The sequence below is a fragment of the Cryptomeria japonica genome, chromosome 11 (genome assembly GCF_030272615.1).
Source record: "Cryptomeria japonica chromosome 11, Sugi_1.0, whole genome shotgun sequence".
In the NCBI taxonomy this organism is placed as follows: Eukaryota; Viridiplantae; Streptophyta; class Pinopsida; order Cupressales; family Cupressaceae; genus Cryptomeria; species Cryptomeria japonica.
Window position 1 is genome coordinate 552219824 of NC_081415.1, and position 6247 is coordinate 552226070.

A 6247-nucleotide genomic window follows, 5' to 3' on the forward strand; every position below is an offset into this window, starting at 1 on the left:
ATTTTCTGAGGTTTGTTTCAGTTATTTGTCCTGTGCTTTAGGTTCAAGTTATTTTCTTTCTTCCTGTGAATTCTTAATGCTTTCTAGGTGGGCATGCTATAAAAATAACGATTTCTGGAAAATCTGGGAAAATTTCTTAAGTGTTCCAGTTGACAATCTTGACAGGCTATATTAGGGTTGGGACTTTTCAGTTTTACTCGTGCATCCTCCAGATTTCATTACAGAGCATTCTTTACTGAAAAGAGGCTTGCCATTTCACATTTTCCTATTATGTAAATGTGTTTTGAAGTTGTTTGTCAGATTTGATCTGTTCTTCAACATGGGAAAAACATGTTATATAACCGACCTTGCACAAGCATGTCTACTAGGGGTTTCTATTATTTGAGTGCATCTTTTTTTTGAGAATGTTGTATGTTGAAATTCAATGCAAATTTAAGAATCATTTATTAGTTTTAGAATATGGACATACAATTTGCTTTCTAAGCTGGCAAAAATCAGGTATACTATAACACAATTGGTTGTTTTTGTAAACAGGATTAGGAAAACTACATGTTATACAAAAACTTCTTGCTGCAGATAATCTTTTTTATTTTCCTCGTTGGTTCATGCTCAGTCATTCATACGAGTTCATAATAAGACTCAGACCTCTGTGTTTTTGGGCTGTTTATAATGATATCATCAGTTATGTACTTTTCTTTGTGCAGATTTATGTGTCTGCCTTGGTAGGATATTGTGATAAAGTAAGTTTGATTGTTGTTATCAGATTTTTACAATTCATGCTAATATCATTTAGTTGCTTCTGGATTCGATTGTGTAATTTTTTTTTTATCATCAATGTTTCGGATCACACTTCATGATCTATCATCAGGATATTTGGAGAATGTCAGAAGATAAGATAGTTATGTCATTCTCCAAACATCCTGATGATGTTAAAAAATGTTACACAATCAAATCTAGAAGCAACTAAATCATATTAGTTTGACTGTGTCCATTTTTTTGAGTTAATTAAAAACCATATAATGGTAGCTCTGCTAAGGATAGACATTTATCCACATAATCGTTGACTTGATTGAAGAAAAAAAAATTGGTAATATTTTTTAGTAAATACTATCATATATATTTGATAAGTTTCATCATGTACATACCACCTTTTTGAGGATCGTATTTGTTCATTTACAGACATCAATTTATTCTTCAAGATATTAGCAATTTCTTTTCTTTTCAATATTTTTGAGATTCAATGCATAGGTAGTATGTTTTTTAGTAAGAAAAAGGCCCTTTTATTTAAGGTTCACCTTCCCCACCTTCATTTTATTTCCTTGTTTAAGGTTCATTATAGTTGTTTTGAAATGCTTTATTATTTTTATTTTATTTATCGTTTGAGGTACTCTTGATGAGATCTTTTTGTCAACTTGTAAAGATAAATGTAGTCTCTCTATGATATTTGGTCAATATTTATTATATAAGAAGTCTACTCTTTTTCATGATTAAAATGATAGTCATTCAATATTTTTTTAAGACACTTAGCCAATGCTTTTAATATAAAAGATTTTTGTGATGAACAGTGAGGTGAGTATGCTTGAAGTTAAAAAATTGTCTCCTTTCCATAGATTTGGTGTATAAAAGTGTCATCTTCCTTACCAGAATAACAAGACAAATAGGAGTAACATCATTCTTACTATAAATGTCACAAGGAAAACAGAAATTTGTATTCTTCTTAATGCCCATACACGTTCTTGTCTGCTACATCTATTCCATAAATTCAGTTTTAATAGATTTGCTTTAATTGCTTTCTTCTCAAACTCTTGTATGCATAAGTCGGACCATTAATTATGAGGGTGATCTCATCACTATACCTCTTAACTCTAGTTTGTCTTTTTCATTTGCTACAACATTCTTATCCTCTACATCTCTTCCATGAACTCGAGGTTTTTTAATAGATACGTTTTAATTGTTTTTTTCTTATATTTTTCATATGTTGTAATTGTTTTTGTCTTAACATTTTTAATTGAAACAATATAGCTTTTGTTTCTTCAAAAAGTACTATCACTTGCGTTGCCTTTACCTAACTTGGGTTTTAAGAAGAATTGTGAGGGTGCTGATGATTATATGATTTATTAGGTTAGAAGAATTGCATTCATATTATTGTTAATAAAGGTGATCTAATTTTTATAGTTCTAAATGAAAAGCGATCTATTTTTTTATAAGAGAACATTGATATACAATATCATAAGTTATTACATTAGAAACTAATTAGAATATTACCTTAGATGTAAATTGTATTTATATTTTATTTTTAAGAATATCATTTATATTTTTATAAAGTTATTTAGAATGTGAAGTAAATACACACCAAAAAAACATGAAATAATTCATTTTTAATTATTGAATAAAGATTCACATGGAATTCAAGTTTCTTGTGACTTGATAATCAATGCCACAATTAGACTATTGGAATTGATCAATTGGTTGTTTGTTGATTTGATGTTGGCATGGAGTATTAGTTCACCATTATTTTCTCACTTTCAAAGCAAAAAGAGAAAAATAATTGAAGAATAATGATGTCAAAACAAGATTTCTTGTTACATTAAGTTTTACTAGAACAAAATGTAGCCTTGATCAACTTTAATTTTTGCAAGTAATAAATCTTGAATCAATAAGAGGGATTAATTTACTTTATCATATGTCTTGAATCAATATTTATATGTTTTAGGATTAAGGTGCTATCTTATGATATGGTCACAACATCTTTTGAAAGTGTTTTAAGGCACTTAGGGTGTATTGGAAAGATTTTTTTTGTTAATATTTTGTTCTCATTGTTGGTTGTAATGCATTCATAAGTCGTGATGAGTTCTACTAGGAGTGATAAAGGTGGGTTGTGAACACAATCATTTAATATGATTTTTCCACGTGGATGGCTAGAATGAGATAATTAATGACATAAGAAGTGGCCAAATGAGTGGGCGTTTGGAAGAGGCAACATGTGTCTTGGTATTCCATTATTTATTTTCATGTTTGGGCACCCAAGTTGGAGAGAGTACTGAAGAGAATCAATTTCCTTTTTGACTTTTATGGAAGTAATCCAAGGGTTGGGGATGTTTGGAATGAAGAGCCTCCTTTGGATGCCTTGTTTGGTGGTTTTGAAGTCCTTGTCATTCTATATAAACAACTTTTTGTATGTAGAATTAAGTAGGAAAAACTGAATGTAGATTTATTTTGGAGGAACAAGGATAGGTGGGATGTATAAGGAGGTTGTTCACAAGTACATGACTGTTGCCATGTTGGAGGCAAAGAGGGGAATGAAAGTGAATGTATTGTAATTAATTTTATATATTGATAATGTATACTTAGCCCCTCTTCTTTGTGGAGTTTTTTTTGTAAGGGCTTCTTCATGTAAAACTTGTGATATGATGCTCTTAGGTTGTTTTGGATTAAGACAAAAATAGGTTTTGAAGGGGCCCCAAAACCCTTTACAAAATGATTCTAAGAGGTATAGAATCAGATATAAACATCCAAAACAAAATGGGCTGCATGTATAAACATAAGAAACAACAACCAAAGAGACAACAAAAGCCCAACTGGGCACAAAAAGACAACAAGGAGACCAAACCCAGACACAAACAGAGCCAGCAATCAAAAAACAAAAAACAACAAAAACCTAGTTACATAAGGCTTTTGAGGGTCTCAACAACCTCACCCTCAAGGGCATTCATTGTATCAACAACAGTCTTCATAGCTTTGCAATCCACATTCTGAATAGCCGCCTTTTTCTTCATATTCCCATGGGTCCTTTTGCAGGGTCCTTCTCCACCTTGTGCCGCCTCAACATCATCCCCAATAATAACAACAACCCTATACGGGTGTTCCAAACTATTCACCATAGTATTCATAACCACTGTAGATTGTTTGACAATTTTGTGACTGCTTACCATAATAGTTTTGAGGGTGTCTTGGATCTTGTTATAGCCTTCCTCAACACGGGTAATGTGATCCTCCAACCTTTTCTTCAGCTGATCAAACCCTTCACACGTCTTCTTGATGCAATCTCTAACCAACTTCTTCTTAGCCTCAGTCCAATTCCCTTCATTATTCTGATTACCTTGAGTAGAACCGGTAGGGATCGCTTCCATTTTTCTTCCCAGGGCTCTTTGGTTGATCCTTATCTCTTTACGTTCATGGAACAACCATTTGAACATGCTGAAAGTGTCAATAGCATGTTCACGAGCCATGCCCAACACATTACCATAATAGTTTTGAGGGTGTCTTGGATCTTGTTATAGCCTTCCTCAACACGGGTAATGTGATCCTCCAACCTTTTCTTCAGCTGATCAAACCCTTCACACGTCTTCTTGATGCAATCTATAACCAACTTCTTCTCAGCCTTAGTCCAATTCCCTTCATTATTCTGATTACCTTGAGTAGAACTAGTAGGGATCGCTTCCATTTTTCTTCCCAGGGCTCTTTGGTTGATCCTTATCTCTTTACGTTCATGGAACAACCATTTGAACATGCTGAAAGTGTCAATAGCATGTTCACGAGCCATGCCCAACACATTATCATAATCCTCCCTCTTATCGTTAAGCTCATCACTTTTGGGATGAAGGTCTTCAATACCAACCTCACCCACATTACAGGTCTCCTTCTAGGAAGAAGGAGGGGCCAGGACATTAGGGCCTTGAGGGTCCTTACCATCTTCTACCTTCTCGCTAGAAGAGGGGGATCCATTCTCAGCAGAAGTAGAGGAGGGTGACATAACAATGTTCCTTTTCCCTTTGATACCCTTCCTCACCTTAGGTTTTGAACTCGAGAGTATTTCAATTTTAGGTTTTTTCAAGGGAGGGGAATTCTCTTCAGACCCAAACCTAGAGGCTTCATTTTATCAGAGTCACCCGCACTAATCTCATCATTCTCAGAAACAATGTGGATATAATCATCAAGGGGGGAGAAGAGCACGGAAATGGGCATCAATAAGGACCAGCAGGCCTTCGTGCAAGATGGGAAACTTGGAAAGGTTCTTGCGGTGGTCACTAAAATTAACCCTAAGAGTTGACATGAGATAGAAAGGGAAAGACATCTTCACACCATAGCGGAAATGATTCAAAATAACAAAGTGACGACCATACACCCTAGTATAACGATCATCCAAAGTAAGGTAGTTCATGATTACCTTAAAAATTTTCTATCAGAAAGACTTAATGACTGCAATGTCATAGTAGCTGGCCGTCTTTTTAACAATTTTGGCCCGCTCCGTCTCCTTCTTGGAGAAATTCCGCACAACTTGCTCAGTATACACTCTATCTCTGTAATACTTCATACCCTCCATAGATAAACTTGTGACCTGTGCAATAAGGGCTTCATCAACCAGGACCTTTTGACCATGGAGAACAATCGTTCCATCCTTCTAGTTCTCAGCAAAATAGTTCGTGACATCCTGATTACGCCCTTGTAGCCTCTCATTGTAGGGAGTGAATGCCCCTTTCTCCAAAATCTGCCATAGCTTCTTTTCATTCTTCAACTGCAAACAGCTAGGTGGCTCAATTCTTTTTCTCGCACCACCTATTCTATCTTTCTCTCTATTACACTCTCTACAAATAATTTTCAGAGTGAAAGTAAGACTCTAGAAAATGTTTAAAATCGCCCACAAAGCATGCGAAATAAGTTCACATCGATTGTCATGTCCTCTATGGCCACCTGTCTCAAAAAGAAAGGTACCAGTAACTCTAGAAACACTTGGAGTCATTATGGCACAAGTTATCATTAAATTTACTCCCCTGACTTCACTCGTGGACCAAATGCATAGCAAATTTCGAGTCCAGCTTGTCACCATGGGTCCAACTAAGCTGGGCTTTACACATCACTCCCCTATTGGCAAGGAAGTCGACAACCACATTGGCTTGTTTGTATACATGAACAATAATGCATCTATCAAAGGTTTTAATAATATATTTTTCCTTCTTCATCCAAATATCAACATTCCAAGCTGGAGTAGATTTGTCCTTTAGGTAGTTGATAATATTCTTTGAGTCCCCCTCGACCCAAACAAGCTTAAAGTTGTTCTGTTTAGCAAGTTTTAAACTGTGATAAGCTCCTATAGCTTCTGCAACATTATTAGTCTGTTTTCCAAGAGGGAGAGCAATAACAAAAATGAAGTTGCCATAGTGATCCCATATCACCCCTCCACAACCAACTTGACCAGGGTTCCCTCTAGCCGCACCATCAAAATTGATTTTCACCCATCCTTGGGGTG